Source organism: Rousettus aegyptiacus, unplaced genomic scaffold (assembly GCF_014176215.1).
Source record: "Rousettus aegyptiacus isolate mRouAeg1 unplaced genomic scaffold, mRouAeg1.p scaffold_m13_p_10, whole genome shotgun sequence".
Lineage (NCBI taxonomy): Eukaryota > Metazoa > Chordata > Mammalia > Chiroptera > Pteropodidae > Rousettus > Rousettus aegyptiacus.
This window is the reverse complement of record NW_023416285.1, coordinates 4,186,196-4,207,441: the sequence shown is the minus strand read 5'-3', so window position 1 is coordinate 4,207,441 and position 21,246 is coordinate 4,186,196. Positions and strand designations below refer to the sequence as shown.

At 52.6% G+C, this 21,246-nt stretch overlaps 1 protein-coding gene across 2 annotated transcripts in view; it reads left to right on the top strand.

Annotated features, from left to right (window-relative positions):
• The first annotated feature begins 9,387 nt into the window (after positions 1–9,387).
• The window catches only part of CLNK (cytokine dependent hematopoietic cell linker), a 109,074-nt gene continuing 97,215 nt past the window's right edge, over positions 9,388–21,246 (top strand). The window contains exon 1 of one of the 2 annotated variants that reach the window (XM_016128471.2): positions 9,388–9,524. The gene's annotated coding sequence lies outside the window, so the exon portion shown is untranslated. The remainder of the gene's footprint in view (positions 9,525–21,246) is intronic. The other variant, XM_016128470.2, reaches the window with a different exon arrangement.

The following is a 21,246-nucleotide window of genomic DNA, read 5'->3' as shown; positions in this document are numbered from 1 at the left end:
AAGTGATACAGCGTGTCTAAGTGTAACTGGATTTCCCAAGGTCGCTCCGCCTGGGGAAGGACGAACGGGCCCCAACAGTGTAAACGAGCGTCTGGTCCGTTTCGCTCCCCGTTTGCTGTAGAAAGCGTCAGCCTCAGACCCCGCCACCCGGTCACCCCCGGCGGTTCTCAGCCCGCGGGTCGAGGATGCTAATGCGGCCCAGACACGTTCTCCTCACTCTCTTCCTCCCCTTACTGACGCCTACGCCAAAGGCCACCCTGTCGTCTCTGCTCCGTGGAGGCATTCCCTTGCACGCACACACCTGCCCCTGGGCCAGACCATCGTGGGGTTTCTACGATTAGATGCCGCTCTGACCACGCTGGTCCCACTGAGGCACTGCAGCCCGTGGTGCCCACGAGGGGCACGCTGTCCCCTCCCCGCTGAGCCTCTCATCCGGCCCCCAGTGGACTCATGGCCAAGAACAAATCCGCACGGCAAATACTGCTGCCTGATGTAGGGTGCTCTGCTTTCTGACCCCGGAAACGTTTCTGTAGACCGACCGTATGTGCCTGACCCCCACGTGCACCTGGGTGAATTTTCTGGAAGTTTCCTCCATTCTTCACAAGACCAGGGGTCTCAAATCCAGAAGGAAATGTTCGGGACTGAATTTGAGAAAGGGAGGAGACTCAGCCAGCAGGGACCGGCTCTGCTTTGGTTTCTCTGTGCTGCAAACCTACTGTGTGCCAGGCATTCTACACCGCAGATAATCGTGTCACGTATCTTTCCCAGTTCAGGGCTCTGGGCCTCAGACAGTGAACTCTCCCCGAGTCTCACAGCCGAGAAGCAGTGGCCCCGGAACTCCAGGCACAGGGAGACCCCACGCCACGGGGACCAACGCTCCTCCTGCACCCGCCGCCCAGGGCAGAGGCGGCTCGTCCCAGCCCCAGGGGCAGGCCTGCCATCCTGGCAGCCCCCCCCCCCCCGCCCAACCTGGGGGCGGGAATGGGCCTCCCCCTGCATACAGCGAGGGGGGTGGGGAGGGGGGCTGAAGGAGGGAGGGGCTCGGGGCAGGCGGCCGACACCGAGCCGGCAAGAAAACATTTATTTTTAAAATGGCATGAGAAGAATTAAACGTACAGTCCTGTCATTTAGTAGTTTAAAAATCCAGAAAAAAAAATCAGGAATGAAAATAAATATGCTTCTGTTATTTTATTCCGAATTTATTTTTAGTGGCCATGACAACAGAATAGCTTTCACAGGAGTCGCTGCCCGAAACAGAAGCACGGCTTCCCGCATCGGCACTGCGCGGAGGCCGAACGGGAACCGCCGTCTGACGTGAGCCGGACGGGATGCGACTCACTCCGCTCACTCGGGGATCCCCCCCCCCGGAACCCCCAGAGTGCGCCCCCTCTCTCCCCCCTAGCTACCGCCCTGTTCCTGCTGCGCATCGTGCCTGAGCTCTTGCTTCCTCAGAGAGGTGTTTTTTCCCGGCCACTTCCTCATTTTAAGGAGACCCCGAGACACGTTCTCAGAGGAGATTGTGCTGTTTCTCCTTTGAACTTCCCGAAACGGCCCTCGGGGTTGTGTGCGTGTGCACGTGCCGGGAGGCACCTGGGGCACCGTGACACGGGGACCCGGACGCGACCCAGCTCCCCTTAAACGCGCAGGCGAGCAGGGGGGCAAGCCAGTCCCCGCGGGCCTCCCTCCGCCGATGCCGCTAAGGGACGCAGAACCCCAGAAAGCGACAGCCTTGGGGCAAGGACCGTGGGGGCGCGCAGCGGGGCGCGCAGTGGGGCGCACGGGCAGCCCGCGCTCGGACGGTAGGCGAACAGCCAGGCGCGTGAGGCTCCCTCCAGCCGCCGTCCGTCCGGTTAGTTCATTCCACGTCCCCCGCCCGCTGACCCAGTGCTGGGTGCCCGCCGAGTGCTCAATAAATGACCATCGCAACGCTTAACGAAGTGAAAAGCAGCCCTTTTCGAAGTGCGGGCCGTGGTGCCCTCAACGCCCGCGGCCACTGGTTCAAAGCCAAAGCACAGCGGATGAGCATTTGGACTATTATTACCACGAATGACCCTTCAAGACATATGGTGCCCCTCACCCTCGAGTCGGATTCCAAAGCCAACGAGTCGCTTTCTGTCTTCGGCTCACCCCTTCTCTGGGCTGCGTTCCCACTGACTCCGTCTCTGCATGGAGTGAAGGCGCTTCTGGCTCACTGAGGCTGACGGCCCCCCACTTCCCGTGGACCGATCCCCGCTCCTGCAGACCGCCATCTGAGCCGCTGCAGGAGAGCGGCTGAGGGTGCTGCCCACAGAGCCGGTCTACCTGGGTTCAACACTCAGGTCGCGTTCCTGCAGGGCGACCTCACGCAACCCGCCCTTCCGTGCCTCAGTTTCCCCATCGAGAAAACAGGGGTGCTTGGCGACCCGCCTCGCAGAGCTGTTATTGCAAGGACCAAGTGAACGACTCTGTGGGGCGCCCTTACGACAGCGGCCTGCGTGGCAAGCGCCGTGTGGGTTTGCGTCATGACCTACCCCTGCACATCGCCGAGAGCATTCCCGAAGCCTCACACGCGTCTCGATTTTTCCTTCGCCAGTCGACGTGCCTGGCCGCCGCTCTCTCGCCTCACAGCAAGTGTCTGGAGAGCAGGGACAGGGTTTTATTTGTCCTTCCAGCCTTTAGCACGGCACGCGGCGAGGAGCTGGAGCTCAGGGAGGGTTTTCAGGAGGTGGGGAAAAACGCTGGTGTCCGGCTGTGTCCTCACACTCGTAACCTGGCCCGCGCATTTAAGGGAGGACTCCCAGCCACGCTCGTCAGGACAGAGACGAGGGAAGGCGACATTCTAAGGAGGAGATTTCCGTTTATGGCCACAGGCAATAGACGCAACCAAGCCTGAAATAGACAAGGTCTGCTTGCAAGATCTCTGGCATGATTTTAAGCATTTCTTTGTCAATATTTTGACAAAGAAATGAAACAAATATATCTTACTCGTGGCCGGGGAAATTGAACGGTGAGAGCCCCATGGACATCTCTATAGAAGAAATGGAAGAATGAATCAAGGGCTTAGAGGACTTTTGACTAGGCCAAGGTTAGAGCTGGGGAAACCTTTGACAGACGCCGGAAGGGATCATCATTCTCCAGCAAGTTGAAATCATCCCGATTTGCTGAAGCGTTTTAAGGAGTATCACAGTTGAAAGATTTAATTTCTAAATATAAAGCCTCTATGTAATCGTATATACATCACTGTATACATCCCCCGATGCCATTTGCATATTCCAATTTGCCATTGTTTGCACAAAACCACGCTTCTTTCACTGTATGAAAGACATAGAGATTTTTTTTTAGGTAATTTTCCCCAGAGGTGCTTGTGGCCTTACCAGCTTATGCAAGACCCTTAACTCTGTTAGGAGCCAGCTCTGCTGAGTACGGGATGAAGTTCACGGCGTGCGGTCAGGGGGTCTGAGCTCCAGGGTGGCCACTGCATCGAGTTATGATTAACAACTCCCTTTACTTAAGTCTCTCCAGCTTCCTCGTTTGTAAAATTAAAAATAGTGCCTCCATCGCAGGCCAGATGCTGAGGTCTGAAAGGCATAATGCGTGCTGAGCGGCGGAGACTGCGAAGCCCTGGGAGTGAACCGTGCAAACCCGCCTGAGACTCTTGCGCAAACAGCGGGTCGCCCCAGGGGCTCTGTAAAGTCACGATGGACATTTAGTTGGCTCTGGCGTTAGATCGCCTTGGATTCCTTTTCGAACCCCGCGAACTAGAAATCTTTTTAACCACAAGACCCTCGGTTTCCTGTCGCATACTCATATTAATAGCAAAGCATCTACTGAATTATTACGATGTCCGATGTGTCTCAACGACCACCTCAGTTCTCGCTGTTCTTGCCCCGAAAGTCAGGGCCGTGGCCTCCACCTCACGCCTTAAATTTTGTAACTGGACATGTTCTCTTCCCCAGACCTGTTCCTTCTCTAATCCTTGTTGCAATGCAAATACTTTATATGTGAGTATATTAATTAGGATTCTCCAAAGATAAATAGATGATACATAGATAATAGATAGATAGATGATAGAGATAGATAGATAGATAGATAGATAGATAGATAGATAGATAGATAATTGGCTCACATGATTAGGAAGGCTAAGAAAAGTTCCAAGACATTCTGTCAGCAGGAGGGAGACCCAGAGAGTCAATCTGTCATTTCAGTCTGAGTCCAAAGGACTGAACATTTTAAAGATGGAAGAACCAGTGGTTAGGGCAGGAGACCTGAAAATTAGAGACCCGAGTTTGCCCTTGCTCAATGATTTACCAGCCAGGGATCCAGGCAAGACTGGAAACTTGACTTCTCCGAGTCTCAAAAACTATGCTGAGGGGTTGGTGCATTATAGGCAGAGAGCAAAGGACGAAAAACAAAGTTCAGGAAAAGACTCTGAACGTCGTCAAGGCACTCCGCTTATACCAGCATTTATTATTCCTATCTGCCTCCGAGAGAGGAAAGTAAGTTTGGTTTCCTTCTCCTTCCTCCTAGAAAAGAAAAAATTAGAAAGAAAAGGGGGAGAGAAAGAGACAGAATAAAAAAGAGAGAGCAGAAGGCGAGTCAGGGTCCCATGTTAGGTGTCAGATTTCACTTCCTCCCTCTCATCGTCTGCTCTGAGTCCTGCCTCGTCTCCCCGCCCCCCGCCACCCCACAGACAGTTTATCAATCAAGGACTCTTCCCGGGGTTAAGGGGTTAACGCTGTTTTCTTCTTTCGCACTCTGATTCTCGCTTCAGCACCTCGCTTCGACCTACGCGAGGACAGATGGTGTGGGGCCCTTTGCCCTGCCAACCCAGCGACCCTGGCAGGGCTCCGGCCCCCGTGTGGCCAGGTCGGGATTTTGCCCACATGGTTTAAAAATACTACAGTGTGTTTAACCTCCGGGAGAAGTGCTGGGCAAACAACCGACAGCAGATTTGTGTGTGTGTGTGTGTGTGTGTGTGTGTGTGTGTGTGTGTGTGGATGATGTCACATTTTTAGCCAGATTTGTCTAAACAAGGCTCTGCTCGAGATAAACAGCTGACCGTGGCCGCCATTTAAATGCAGAATGCTGGTCTGAACGGAGACTTGGCTCCGAGTCTGGAAGTGGGTCACGGTCTTGGTCCTTCCCCCAGCTCACCACGGTGGGCCGTCACCTCGCCTCGGTAGGACGCCACTTCCTCATTTGAAAGCCAGAGCTGTAGGCTCCAGCCGGTTCAGTTCGGTCGTTGCTGGGTGAGGCGCGATGGGTTTTTGGTGTGGCGACCGGTTCCGAGATGAGAAGCAACTGCAGCCAGCCTCGGAGGATTGATACCTTATTAAGGCATATGCGCCCCCAAGTTCGTGCCTTTCTCGGGACCCTCTCGTGGGGTGACCCCCACTGGGAAATCTCGTCCTGGCCGGGTCCTTGTCTTCACTCAGGCCTCAGCTCAGATGTCCCCTCGCCAGAGGCTCGACCCCAGACCACCTTGCGTAAGGAAGCCGCCTCTCACCTCACGCAGCCCAGGCCACCCCCGTCCCACTAGCCGGGGCTCCTCCCCATCGCTCCGCACCGTCCCTTAGGAATTTCTCTCTCACGGACATGTCACCAGACGCAGTAGCCTCCGCCGTCACCTGCGCCCTGGGCCTCAGTAGGACAGAGCCATGCACGGTCTCGAGCTGCCACGGTGCCGACGCGGTCAGGGGACACGAGGAAACGGGGGTGACGTGCGAATCCGCCCCCGGCGTGGCGAGGACCCGCTGCCTCCAGGGCGCCGCGCCCTCCGGCGCGCGATGGTGATAATGACGCCAACGCGGAGGCCCGACTGGGGCGGTCGAATCGGGCGTCTGCGCAAAGCGCCCCGGACGGTGCGCGAGCTGCCGGCCCCCCGCAGCCCGTCGGGGGGAAGGCAGAGGGAGCCTGGCAGCGGCCTCGCGTTCCGTGGACGTTTGGTCGTTGGCACGCCGCCTCCCACTCCTGGGAACAAAGAATTAAAAGAACCGAGGAAGGAAGCCGAGCGGAGATCTTCGGGGAACGCGCTTTCCACGCGCGCCGGCCTCCTCCGCCTCTGCAGTTCCCGGAGGACTTAGCAGAAAACCGGCGACACTCGGCTGGGACATAAATCCCGAATCAGGAACCACGTCGTGCTCAGGATGGCCTTTCGCCTCGGACCCGGAAGCTTTCACCCTGAGGCCCGGGTTTGCCTCTCCTGGGTCTGCCATCCTGTAGGTGCGTTAGGGCGGCGAGGCCAGGAAGCCGGGGCACCTGACCGTCCTTCCCGCAGAGCGCGAACGTCTACGGGAACGACCCCGCCGGCTAGTGTCCCAGACACGACCCGGATGTGTTTGAATGCCAGCTGTGTTTTTACGTTGGATTCCCCCCCCCCTCCTTCTCCTCCCCAGGAAGCTACTTCTTAGCAGTCGCAAATTTGTCCAGCTGGTGACGAGGACGCCCTTGAAGCCGAGCCCATCCGAAATCCGGCAGAGGACACGACTTAAGCTCAGGCCTCGCGATCTCCCTTTCGAAAGCACTGGAGGGACACGAGAGGCCACAGCTAACCGGGGGTGGCTCCCCACACGTTTCCTGCAGGAGGCCGGATACGAGACGAGGCAGGAGAGGCCATTAGTGTGAGGCGAGCCCGTCCCGGAGACCCGGAGTCAGAGGGCCCGAGGACCGACAGAAGCGGGTGCTAAGCTGTAATGAATCAGAAACGCTGCCGCCAATTAACGCAGGTCTGCATGCAGGAGCTCCGCTCTCACATAATGTATAAAAAAAAGAAAAGCGTAGATTTTGATCTATTGCTGGAGATGGCGCCCCCAGCTAGGGATGTGTAATGCAGACAGCACGCCCGCCGCGATAACGAACAGTCTCTTGTGTTTTGGGGGCGTGAGTCTGCGCGAGTTGGACGGGGCCACCCCGGGTCTTGACGCCCTCCCAAGGCCGGCTGTGTGGTGAGAGCGTGAACTTGGCAGTCCCCACCCCTCGAAAGGATGACGCTAAGCGCCACGGTGTCACCAGGCTTCCTAAGACCAGCAAAGTTTCTCGTCACCTCGAATTGTTTGGCTCAAAAAAAATTGCAGAAGGAGAGTGAGGGGAGAGAAAGGAAAGCAGGGAAGAGGCAAGCGTAGGCCGCCCTCCGCCCCCGCCACGTTTTCCGGGCTTGAGAGAGAGAGAGAGAGAATACGAACTAAGAAGCAAGTCTGTTTCTGCACAGAACGTTTATTCATAAATACCAGTTTCTCTGAGGGAAAGTGGGTGACGGGTGGGTACTCCGGGGCCTTCTCTCTATAGGTACTATTTTGGCCATTTCTCGCGAGTCTATAATTATTTCAAAAGGAAAAGTTTACAAATAAGAACATAATTTTTTCAAAGCACGGATAAAACGCTCGGTTTCCGCTCCTGCGTGCGCTGCATTCGCAGAAGTTGACACGATGGTCGAGGAGCTGTTCAAACGGGCTCCAGACGGCGGGCCCGTGGTTACGCCCACATCTCCTCGTCTACCTGGAATCCCAAGATGATTGTGTCATCTCGAGCCCCGGAAAGTGGGACGAGGTCGGCGGTGTCACGCTGCTCTGCGAACGTGAGAAATGAGAGTTAAGCGAGATAAGTCGCTGAGACACGTCCCATCGGAGAAGCCCGGGCCCCGCGAAGCCCGGCAGCCTCGCCGCTCGGCCGGCCGACCAGAGGCCCCAAGGCCACGGTCTTATTTTAACATGATCCGGCCCTAAAAGTCCTGCCTTCCGCTTCTCTGGCTTCTTGTGTGTGGCTTCTGTTTGTTTTGTTTGGTTTCGTTTTTGTTTTTGCCATTCTTCCACTAACCTCACCCAAGGGCTTCATACCCTGAGTGGAAGAGCCAGAAAGAGAAACCTGACCAACTCGCGGTGTCGAGCCGTGACCCCGAGACGTCCCAGCCGGACCCACAGGCGGCGTGGCACATGCGGCATCGCTCGTCCTTGACTCACGCGCGCGGTGGCTCCCCGGCCGTGCCTGGTGGCCCCATGTTATGCGTTAGTGGCGTGGGAGAGGGCCCCAGGGAAAAACGGAGGACCTGGTTGACGAGGCGCCAGGCACGGAACGGGGAGCTCCGTGGGCGGGAAGTGATGTCATCCTCGCCGTGACCCCTCCGCGCATTCTCACTCCCTTGTACGGAGGAGACTCAGAATGGCCGAGTCCTTTGCTCAAAGCCACGGAGCCTTTCAGCGATAGACCTGGGTCATTTTGACCCGGCCGCCAACACCTGGAACTCCCCAGCTTTTCCCAGCACCCCCTCCTATGCCTCGGGGCCCACGGGGCCCATAAACTACGCAGGTGGGAGGCGGGCCTGGGGGGCAGAGGGCGAGAGGTAAGAACCCAGGAAGCAACTAACACACAACGGATTGTCCCCCGGACAGAAGGTGAACGTGAGGGATTTCTCGGGCCGCGAGACGCAGGGCAGGCGGCGAGGAGGAGGAGGAGGAGGACGTGGGAGGGCGCGTGTGGCCCCGGCGCAGCGAGGCCGTGGCCCGCCTCTCTCGGTGCCTCCGGGCCGTGCTCCCACTGTTCCTCAGGAGCCTTTCACTCCGCGGAGCCCTGCGGCGCCCGCCCCCAGGCACCGATCGACGGCTGGGTCAGCACTGCCTTCGGCGTGCACGTCGGGTCAAAGCCAGGGGTATTTACCCCAGAAAATACGAACTTCTAACTGTGCATTTGTCTTAAGTGATATTGGGCTTATTATGGAGTTTCATATCGATTTACATAAAACTCGAGTGTCCAGTGGCCAGGACCGAAGGGGACAGACAGCAGATACTCACGGGCAGCGTAAATGAGCGGGGCTAAGGCAAAGCGGAATCAGGACGCGCTGAGGACCCAGCGTGCACCCCAGACATTGCCGAGTGTCCTTATTTACGCTGCGACGTCCATTTCTTGGAGTATCTCCAAAACGTAAATATGATTATTATCCCTCAGTCGTATACATGGAAACTAGTTGGGACGTCAACCAAAACTTGCCCAGGGCCCCATAACTGATCATTAACGCAGCAGGGATAAGCCAGGCGCGCCTCGTCCCAGTCACGTGACTCTGGGTGGACCCGGCCCCTGTGTCTCAGGAAGCCGCTGGCAGCGTCGGGTGATTAGGGCTCCGTGTGCTCGTGAAACAAGCCTAGCAAAGCCCCCCTTTCTCGTTTGAACGTCGCTCTGCAATCCGTGTCAGTGTTTTCTGGAAATCGTGGAGTGCCACACAAGGACACTGTGTGGCTTTAAGGACGTCCTTCGGGTTGGGAGCCCTCAGCCTCCGACGGCCTCCTTTAGCTCATTTACTGCATTTCAACTCGAGAAGAGGAAGTCCCACCAAGCACAGGTCACACCGCCCTCGGTCTGTGGCCGCATGTCACAGGAAACCAAACCTAAAACAGTCCTAGGAGGAGCTTCTGCCGAAGGACATTGTGTGGCATTGAGCGTCATTCAGTCTGCTGCCTTACGGATCGCCCGCTCCTGGCTGGAGTCCGCCATGCCGCCGCAGGCTCCCACACGGGACACCTCAGCACGGGGCCCCGGGCGCTCCGCACGCAGCTCAGGTAAACTAAGCGGGCCGGCTCCATCTGAGCAGGCATCTCACTGTCTAAATGATCATTCAGGGAAGAGCTGACCTCAGGCAAGAAAGGGTTTTGCAAATGTGGAATGCAGGGCCTGCTATAAAGCATCGAAATGCATGAAAAAAGGCCGGCTTTCTTCACTCATTGTTTAAAGAGCCTTTCATTTTGCTGGAAGAAAGGCTGGAGACACCCACCCACTCCATTCTCCTCTTTCCGGAGTTGGAACCCCTCCAGAACGTTGGCTGCAAAACTCTGGAGGCTGGGCCGGTCGCTAGCTTCCTTGGCTGCCCATCTCAGGGACAGCCCCCTAGGAGGGCCGCCTTGATTCAAAGTAGGTCACTTGAAAGTGGAAGTTACCTCCAGGAGCCCCTGTGGAGATGTGTATTTTTTTTAATTTTCTAAATCGCCATGGCTTTATTTCTGCGTTGATGTGACTATAGACTCGTGCAGATGCGGCTTCTGCTTCATGGGGACAAGGAGCCTGAGTGAGAGGAAGTGGGGGTGGCATGCTCACCCCGAAGGGTGCCGGGGGGCGTCCCCGCCAGGTTCTCCTTGGAGAGAGCAAACGAATGATAAACTGGAGTGAGACAGGAAAGAGGGCGATCGCCATCTGCGTCCGTATACTTAAAAAGATCCCGAGGCGTCAGAACTTTCAATACCGATTGTATTATTTTACGCTAATGTTATTTACCTAATCATCCTCTTTATCTAGCCTGTGGCACAGCCCCTCAGTGGTGTCGTTTGTCTGGATTCCCCGGGTCTCCTCGAACACCAGGGAATAGTTATTTCAAAAATCATGAAGACAATGGTAGGTTCATCTAATTGGAGGTCTAACAGAGAAATGACAAAGTTTCAGAAACTTAAGTTTGAGAAACTTAAGTTGAAATGTGCCCTGGAGAACCAGGAAGGGCGGCCAGCACCTGTCACTCTGCCCTCGCCGGCCGCTCTCCATGCACTGACTCCCTGCGTTCCCGACTCCCAAAGTCGGGGAATGCCCCAATGTATAGATGAAGAACTTGAGTGGCCAAGTAAACGGTCAAGGTTGGCCAGTCACGAATGGCACAACAAAGTCAAACCCGCAGCGATTTGCACCTGAGCTGACCGGTAGGGACGATGGCCAGCGTTCCTTGGCAGCTTCACGGTTATCTCTAAATCCGTTCCTGCTGTGGTCTTTGACACTGGCCATCGTCATGGTGACTTGCCTCTTCCTTCTCTCCAAGGAGCTTTCTCAGATGGCTCTATGAACGAGACCATTCTGAAACCAAGGGCTGTAGTTCTCTGCACCATCTGGCCAGCTCTGCCCTTACCGCCAGGAGACCCTGTTTCTAGCTCACTTCGCCATGAGTCAGGTGCTGCCTTGAAAAGACTGTAAAATTTGATAAATGACCAACTTATTCAGGATCCAAACTCTGCCTATTGGACCAGGTGTGTTACTTTATCTCTTCTGATCTTTGATTCGTACCTCCTTATTACGGATCACGTAACATTTGTACTGAAAACTATTTAGCCTCGATAATACAATATTCATATTAAAGAAAATACGTGCATATTAACATTTTAAATGTACTCAACAAACGTAGGCTCTTTCTCCATCCCTTTCCTTTCCTCGCCCCAAATCAGCTCTGGCCTTACTCCTAACTCATGCCCATAATCGCCACGGAATTTATTAATACAGATAAGAGTATGAATATTTTATTTTAATAATCTTATTAGAGAATAGCGATATATCTCAGTTGCATAGTCTTGTATGATCTACGGAGCCTTCGGACAGGTTTTCTTATTTAATGAATTTAATGATCTTAACGGCTCGATGAAGTTGGCAGAGTAATATTAGGTCGAAACCGGGGCTCAGAGAAGTGCGTGAAGGCGGGCTCCAGGGAGACGAGGAGAGGGAGGAGGCTTTGAGGTGAGGCCAAACCAGAAACGAACGCCGCGCGTGTTTGGCTAAGTGGCTTCAGCCTCTCCGAGCTCCGGTTAGCTGTCGTCTGTAGTGCCGCGTCATTGGAAACTGAGCGGAATAAGACGTTTCACGGGTTGCCATGAGGATGCGAGCGAATGCGCTGTCTCTGTTCGTACGCGGTGTCTGATGAGGCGGAGGCGTGCGGGAAACGGACAGGCGGTGGCTCTGCAGTGTCGTCACCGACGTCACACAGGGAGGGGCACAGGCGGATCTAGAAGTACCCCTTTAGGAATACCGGTACACAAGGCAGTTACGCCCGCCATTGTGGGCGACTGCCAGGGTCTACCTGCCTTCCGGAGAGTTACCCGGGCTGTGCCTACCCATCCTCGTGTGAGAGAGAGAGAGAGAGAGAGAGAGAATGTTCAAAGGGCTGAAATCATTAAACAGAGATAAGTAGTTGAATCTAAGTTATACGTGAGATTTTTAACGGATCGAACAAAAGCTGCTGGTGATTTTGCAAAGTAAGGTATCGATAAGATAGGATCAGGATATGCGGATCAAATATGAGTACGTAATAAAGAAAAATAACCGCGAATAACAAAATTGTGGGAAACAGCCATCATGGAAATATTTGTGTGGTGGTGTTGTTGTTATTGTTACTTTTTGGACAGAATACACTGGGAATTGTTATCATGATTATTCAGCTTAAGTTTAATCATGTCCTCCAAATAGCAACGTCTGGTAAATTATCATTAGAATAACTGATACATGCTGAACAAGGAATAGTAAATGGCTTCTCATTTTTTTAGATAAGCCTACTTACATTTAGTCTATAGAAGAGGATGCTGAGGGCCAGAGAGACTCCGTACACCGTCCATTTCACACAGTGAATAAGAGGGAAAGCCAGAAAAGAGACCCAGGTCTACCAGAATCCCAAGTCCCCACTCTTCGCCCAGCCCTCCATCCGTTCCCTGCTGGATGCGTTCAGGGTCACGACCATAACAACGCTTTCCCTCAAGCTAACCAGCTTTTTGGGACTCCCGGATAAACCACAAGCAATAGCAAAATATGTGTGTTGGATTTCGTGTTTCATTTGGCGATGTGAATTGAAACATTGTCTCCCGGGTACATAAGCCTGAGAAATGGAATTCCACCACGTTAAGTGGCCCCGGGCATCGCTGTCGGCTACGTGAGCTAGGATGAGCCAAACACTCTGGACACACCGTGGAAATTTAATATCCACGTGTCCGAGGGCACAGCCTTTAATCACGCCGGGTTCTCGGTTAAATTTAGTTTGAGACAAAGGGGAAAGTGGCTAATAGCCCGAGCTCGACCTCTGAGAGGACGGAGCTTTGTGGAGTCCCCAGGGACCGGAGTTTGGCCATCAACTTTGCAGGTTCAGAAGGCTCATGTCATACAAGGCACTCGGAGTTGTGGGGCCCATGGGTGTGGTCTCGCTCCAGCGTTCTGGCCCATACGTCCATGTTCTGTGACTTTGTATACTCAATTATGAGTCCCCCCCTCACACACACACACAGGAGGCAGATCTACACAGGAAACTTGACGGACACCAAGTCAAAGCTGCATCATTGCAAGACCTGGACCGGCCAAGCTCCTGATGGTCTGACGTATTGATAGGTGCCTAGGAGCCAGTCTGTCACATGACTACTTACTGACCTTCATGGATCAGGGCACCCTTACTCCTGGGCAAGTCTTGGATCTGCTGACCAGCTCCAGCTGTCTGGGAATTCCCGGAGAACACCCCCACTCTCTGCTTACCCCTACTTTTGTTCTCAAGCTCTTTGTAATGTACCATTTCACCCAGTCTTCGAGAAACAGATAAGCTGGGATGGGGTTCAGATCGTCACTTCTTAGCAGAATGCTTTGAAGCAAATTATTTAACCTTTCAGAATTCCTCAAGCTAACCTTTATAAAATAGAATTACAATACCTAACGTCTTAATTGGTGGTGAGAGATGAGATGCAATGCATAAAAAATTACATGTTATAGTATGTAGCAATGAAATGGTAGTGTAGATGTTATCATTTTTGTACAATTATCATGAGTTTAATTTACCTTCAGACAAACCATCGTTAGATTGTTTGGCCTTTGGTCCCTTGTTAACTATTTTGACCTAAAGAAGGTGATTTCTACAGTGAGCTAATCATCATCTCTGTATTTACTTATTCATCTATCAAAGCCTTAGTCGTGTCTTACAATTCCCCACGTGTACCAATCCTCGGAAAATACTAAGATTTAAAGAAAGTGATAGAAATGTTTTCAGAACATTTCCTTTCCCATTTCACATCCTCCGTGTCCTTCATGGTGCAGACAACATCGAAACTGCTCATGAATTACCTGTCGACCTGCACTTGCCTCACAGCTTAGAGTTTACGAAATGCTTTCGCTTCCGTCACCTCGTTTGGCCTTCAAAGAAGGGCGAGTGCTTCTCTCTCCATTTTTCAGGCTGGAGATACTGAGACTCAAGTCGTACAATGCAGCATCGCCGGGCTTAAAGGCCAGCCTCCCCGACAGCGCGCCAGGGGACCCCTCCTGAAGAAGGGACAGAAAAAGAGCTAAAATCATTGGGAGGAAGTTCAGTTCAGGAGTTAGGTTCTAAAATGCACTTGATCTTACAAATTAGGTGATGATCTCATCTGAATTCATACTGTGCGTTTGCTCACTGGGCAGATTTGGCTTAAGAGGACTCTTGCTGAACAAAATGACAGAATTGTTTAATATTGAAAACCCTGAGTCATCCAGATCGTTGCCTTATGGCAGGACCTAAATTAAACAGGATGTCCTACATAGGCTTCTGGCATTCGGTAACTAGTATTATTATTGTCGTTGTTGTTATCATCACCATCATCATCATTATATCACTCTCAGTTCATTCTTGGTTCGATGACCCGGTTTTTCGTGCCTCTTCTTTAGATTTTAAGTTTCTCTCGAATTTCTTTGAGGCCCTTCTCATCATGAAACGGCTCCTCGGGAAATGACGAGGATACAGCAGGTGCCTAGCAAATGACTATTGAAAGAATGGCGCTGGGCCTGCAGTGTTTGAGATGCCCGCGGGCGGCAGGGCTGGCCTCCGAGTTGTGGCACACGTATCTCAATCCCTGAATCTCCGTGTATTTTTCTTACACCCCCCTTTTTTTCCTAACACGCGCCGTCAGCACTGCCCCTCAGGCGTTCCTCAGCCAGGGGAGAGTCGGTCACCGCCGGGCCTGGCCTGCCAGGGCCTCCCCCATTCAGCATGGTCCTGCCCTGGTGTGAGAGAGCCCAGGGAAAGCAGGGGCCGGGTAAACAGGTAAACTTCCAAAAAAAAAAAAAAAAAAAGAAGAAGAAAATTTCTAATGAGGCTCTCGATCATTTTTTTCCCCCTACGGTCTCATTTTATCTGAACAGTAAAACACCTTTAATATCAGAGGACAGAAAGAAGGAAGAGAGGAAGGAGGAGGAAGATTGAGGAAGAAAGGAGGGAGGGGGGAGGGGAGAGAAGAAAGAACCTGAGGAAACAGAATGAATGAGAAAAGAGAGCGAAGAGACTCTTCACTGCAGAATGGAACAAAAGGGGAGGGAAAACAAAATACTGAGGAAAGGGAGCCTTGTCCGCAGAAGCGAAGCGGAGATGGCTTTTGAAAACAATTACCAGGAGTACTGAATTCCAGAACTGGAGGTTTCATCGGCTGGTTAAGGTTTTTTTGCAAAAGCATTTAAGATAAAACGTGAATGTACGCACACTTTGCCTCGAGATACTTAAGGGAAGTTACTGGTTACCAAGACGGTTGCAAAGAGAGAATCAGACGTATGCCGCATGTACTTTACATTCGGTCCTTTCCTTGTTTTCCTGTTTTAACGAGAGAAAGCACCGAGTCTTAATTTAGATCCTCTCTTCCAGCCTTGACCCAGTTCGAGCGACACAGCTACATCTGACCTTCCCGATTTTAATATTCTCTTCGGCGATTCTTTTTAAAAAATGCCCACACGTACTAGCAGAAAAACCGGGAGAGGAAAATAAATCCGTAACCATCCATTTGACTTCAGTGCCTCCATCCATCGGAAATCCAATAAAATTAAATGTTGTATTTAATCCAGTTTAGCTGATTGCCCTGACCAGGGTATAGAATTAGAAATCCAATCAGCGTATTTCTTTTTCCAAGTAAGAGCATCTCTAAAATGTAAGTTAATCATTTTGATATGGAAATAGGGAGAAATACGTAAAATTCTCACCAAATTGATAGATCCCTGAGAAATCTTGATTTCAAAATGTTTACTCAAAGTTCATCATGTGTGTCCCCTCTCTGCACCCCCCTTTCCCTCTCCCCCACCCCCTGACCCTCCATCCCAAATATACACACTTTACTAACTCCTTCGACTCCAAACAATATCCATCATTCTGGATTTGCTCGATATAATTGTGCAGAGAGAATCAGACGTATGCCGCATGTACTTTACATTCGGTCCTTTCCTTGTTTTCCTGTTTTAACGAGAGAAAGCACCGAGTCTTAATTTAGATCCTCTCTTCCAGCCTTGACCCAGTTCGAGCGGCACAGCTACACTGACCTTCCCGATTTTAATATTCTCTTCGGCGATTCGTAGTTAGCTCCCAGTCATTTCCTACCTCTCTTTGGGTAGACCGTCATGATTAGAACGATGGTTCTTAAACTTTGAAACGAAAGGGGCTAGTATTTCTATCAGCTTCATCTTCGAGGAATGTTTGAGAGCGAAAATATTTCCTGACTGGAAAGCATTGTTTTCCCTTCATGAAATGTTAATTTCAGATCGGGTGAAATGCAGCAGAAATATTTATGAGCAAATGCCTCGTTGCGAGCCCAGTTTGGTAGCGTCTGTGAATCCCCAGTGGAGAACCAGTGTTCCCCAGGATAAAACGAGGAAATGTGATGTGTTTCTTTGCATTCTTCCAGTTGTGCAAACCGCTAATGATACCATAAGGGTATTAATTATTTTCGGATTAAGATCCGCACTAAAATCCAATCTGTTTGCGAAATGGCGTCTTTTCTTCCTAACACGTCTGCCGAGACCTCGCAGGCGGGTCAGAGCTCGGAGGCCGCCGTCCCGGTTTTGACACCCAATGCGATGGACGACCTTCAGATGTCTTAAGCTCCCTCTCGAACTGGAGCACCCTCCGTCCTTTATTCTAGTTTTCTGAAATATTTATGCGTTTTAACCACCAAATTCATGATCTCGACAAAGTGCTTTTCAACTCACCAAGTGATCGATCGATCGCCTCCAGCACCATGGGCTCGTTTGGCTGAATGGGTGGTTGGGGCAGGAACCCCTTGCCCACAGGCCCGCGGCCACGCCGTGCAGCTCGCTCCCGTGGCCTTGGTCACAGCTGGAGGGGAGCGAAGTGAGCCTTACAGGGAGACGACGTAGGCGAGAGCAGAGCTTCTCAAACTGGGGTTCCTTTGGGCAGGCACGCAGCCCCAGCTCCTTACGGCCTGGAAGCCCTGTGGAAATGCCATCATCGCGATGCAAGCATAGACTGCCGAGCCAGACGAAACCGGGCGTCAGCGGGTTCTGGCCTTTTTGCCTGCGCATTACAGCCGCGTGGTTTTCACGCCCAGGTTGGCGTTTGTGGTTTGATTCGCATGGGCATCTGACTTGTAATACAGCGGCATTCTCTCTCGTTGCAGAAATGAACAGGCATCGTGGAAAGGGCTGGTCTCTCCCTGTGCTCCCCCGAGGGCCCGGGGTCTCCTCCCGCCCCGCCCCTCCCTGACGCTGGGCCCCTGCAGGCAGGGCCCGGTCTCCTCTTGAGCCACCGGAGTGTGTCTGCCAGTGTCCCCACAGCAGAGCCAATGCTGGAAAGATTAGCACCATTTGCACCAAGTGCCCTGCTGTGAGGGACAGATGGCCCTGAGCGTCACTTCGGCTAAGAGCCATACTTAGGCTTTATTTCTGTGGCTAACTGGGAAGAGAAGCCAAAAATAAGTGCCCCGGTTCCCATGTGCAGAACACGATGAGCCCGTGCCCACGCCGGGGGGCTGTCTCTCGCGGTCCCCAAAATCCTTTTTGATCTTAGGCAGTCTCCGGAAGTCCCGTGAAGAAAGACCTACAGGCTGGGGGCTCCTCAGCCCAGAGGTGATGCCTCTCACGATCATGCCCCAGGCAGGGAGCAGGCTTGCTCCTAAGAGGTGACTTCCTCTGCAAGGCAATATCACCTTTTGTTCCTCTGTTATTTACAAGTCCCTGTTTAATCTTCCTCAGTGCGATCATTTACAGCACTAGGGAGAAAACGCTCCAGTGCTATGAGGGCAGAGCCCTGCTCTTTGGTCTCTAAACCCTAACATCCAGGTGGTGCCCAGCACGTAGTAGATCTTCAGCAAAAGTCTGCAGCCTCCCCGGACCAAGCCGACCTCGATGACAGGTGCACGAGCCTGAGTTTTGCTCGCTCATCACCCGTAGACTAGACTGACAGAAATGGCTGCCCGGTGAGGTTAGACGCCATTCCCAGTCTCATCTGTATCGTAAATGTTTGGATGTGGTCCATTTTCTTTAAACGGTTCACTGAAAGTTAACTCAGAAATAACTCTAAATGTAAGGAAGAGTCTTTACGAGCAGCAGCGACGGTTCCTGAATTGTCATTGAGGATGGGTTTGGGACGCCAGTGCAAATGAGTGTGGTCCTTTGGTACTTTCCCTAAGACTGAGAAGACCTCAGTGAGTGGAGGTGGGCGGACGGGGATGGGAAGGACCGATACCTTCGCTTCCACTGCCTTCCGCCTTACTGCCCGTTACAATACCTGGGGCATCGAAAAAAATATCAGTACCTGGGCTGCATCCCAGGACAACTGGGTGGAACTTCCCAAGACATCAGCGGTTTTTAAAGCTCCCCAGTTAATTGTGAGGGACAGACAGGTACGAGACCCGCGCTCGCCCCGTGAACAACAGGTAGACGCTTCTCACTTCTGGAGACCAAACCCCGAAAGTTCTATGTAGGGCGCTTAATTCATCTGAAAGCTCAGGTCGTCGCTAATCGCTACTGCTCCACGTCTTAGGTATCTTAGGTTCTCACGCAGTCCCCGCAAGAGCCCTCTGGACGGCTGCAGTGTTATCCCCATCTTAGAGATAAGCAAACGAGGCTCAGAGCAGGTAGACAGTGGCCCTAACACGGACGACAACGTGTCAAGGCCGACGGTTGGCAGCACCAGTTTATTTATCCCACAGTGGATGTTGCTCAGCATCTGCGAGCGTCACGCTGGCTTGGTATAAAATAAGAATGACCATGCGGATCCTACGGGGTCGCTGTGGCAGGGGCAGGGGACACACAGCAGGCGCTGCAGGTTCATGCCACAATGTTTGACCATAGCACAAGGCAGAAAGGAAAGAGCCTGGTCTTTCCCATTGCGTAGTACCTTCCTAAAACGACTGAGATCTGATTTAAAAAAAAAAAAAAAGAAGAAGAAGAAGAAGAAGAAGAAGAAGAAGAAGAAGAAGAACAAGAACAAGAATAATAAGAACAAGAAGAAGAACAAGAACAAGAAGAAGAAGAAGAAAAGACAAGACTCTGATGCTCTTAGGTCTTAGAGATCCTGAGCAGAGCGGGGAGCTGTCTGCCTTAGAGAGAACCATTCCTCTGTCAGGCCGGCGACACCGCCCGGCTGTCTCCTACTCCCCTGTTGGTCACCAAAACCCCAAACTCTGCTTTTTAAATGCCACCAAAGTTTGGCCCCTCTTCGTGACATTTTTCAGTTCTTTTTACATGAAAGATCGCTCACATCTCTCAAAAGCTGCTAGTAAAATACCTTTTGTGAACTTCTGTGAAGATTTTGAACTATAAGCCTAATGTGCACGGAAGTTACAGATAACATAATTTGCCAAGGTGTAAGCGCGAGGCAGAGGGTCAGGGTCCCCTCCCCGCCTCCTCCCGCCCTGTCCCTCCCCGAGGTCCTGTGTGTTCGTGCTTTGCCAGAACCTTCTCCGATTCTGCTCTGCAAGGAAATTAGAGATGACAATAAAATACAGGAAACGTGATAACCTATTTGCAACTTTTTGAAACTATTTTCACCACCAAATACCAAGGGATTGTAGTTTTCTTAAATGAAACTTTTTTATGGAATCTTTGAGCTGAAAGGGACCAATGGGGACCAAACGGCTTGTTTTTCAGGGGACAAAACTGAGTCCCAGAGCGTCCCCATGCTTTGTTTGAGGCCACTCAGTGGGTGAAGGGGGCAGGGCCAGAAAACAGCTTCTCTGGCCAGCTCTCCAGGCCTCGGCTCAGATCCAAGACCGTTTAATCCCTCTAAATATCAATCTCCAAAAGTCAGTGCCAGTAAAACCCTAGATACCCAGGTATACCACGACCGACGTTAAAGCAACTTGCAAACTTCACTCCATTATACAAGTGATTGTCTATCCCTATTTCCACGGCACTTTACAGCTTGCAAGACATTTTCATATGCATCAGCTTATTTCGCACTTAAAACAGTACCGTAAAAGAAAGATTACGGATGCTCCCACTTATAAATGAGGAGAGACGAGGTGTTCACACAGCTCGTTAGTGACAGCACTGGAATTGAACGCAGTGCCTCGCCTTCCCATCCAGGACTCACGGTATCGGGTGTGCATCGTTCGGATGATGCTGGCTAAGATTCAAGTCCTCTTCTCGCCGAAGGAGGCCATGACTGGACACTCCGCACTCCGGCCAGAGAGGGTCTTCAATGAATGAGAGCCTCGGCGCGGCCTCCGTTTTCCCGCTGTCATTCACTGACCCGGAAGCGTAAGGCCGGGCACGTGGGGTAGTACACAGGATGTTCGGGGACCTGGAGCTGAGTCCTAGCTCGTTAGCAGCCTTCCTGCAGTTCCTGTCCAAGATCGCACAGCTCAAGGCCAAATCTCGCCCCCGGGCATGCATGGTCTTTGACAACTGGAATCCGGTGGACCTTCCCACGTTCTTTTCCACGTTCTACCAACATCCAGACTGCTGACCTCTGAGCGAAGCCCCTCTGGCACGCTGTGCATTTTAACACCTTCATAGCTTTGCACGTGGCCCTCCATGTGCCCAGACACCTGCCCTGAGTCTGAGCCTAGGACACACAGACTTAGTCCACAAGACCCAGCTCAGGTACAGTCTCCGTTCTGATGATTCCCCTGGCTCTCCGAGGCAGCGTTGGGCCGTGTTCTGTTTTGTCTTATGTGCATGTGTTTTCACAAAGCACTTTGATGACAGCCATCACGGGGGGAAATGGTATCCCCGAGATTTAACCATGCCTACAGGGCAGGGACTGTGTCTTATGGACACAACATTTCCACAGAGTAAGGTTTCAGGAAACGGCAGTTGGCTAGATGGCTGGGTGAGTGGATGGACAGGTGGACGCGTAGATGGATGGGAGAATGAGTTGGTAGCACCTAGAGCTCAGTGGAGCGCGATGGGGCGACCGGCTAGGAAATGGGATTTCTGAGTCCTGTGGGTCTGGGCTTGCGCTGCGGACGGCTGCTCCGGAGCACACGGCTTAATCTCCACGGGCTTCGTTCCCTTTAACGGCAGCATCTACTGTCTACCCAGCTGCACTCAGCCGGGAGCCGCAGGAGGCTGTGGGTAGATTCCGTGACGGTGCCTCCTCACCCCCGGCTGCCTGCTCCCTTTGCCCGATGGGGCACAGCAGCCGGAGGTCGGGGCCAGGGGAGCGTGAGATGGGGGTGTTTATTCCCTGCGCCGCAGCTCCCTTCCTGTGGGTCCCTAACCGGAAGCCACAGTCCCCTTTCCACCAGCTCTGTCTCTGTGCCTCAGTGGCTCACCTCACCCCTGCAAGACCGGGCACGTGAACAGCACCTCCAG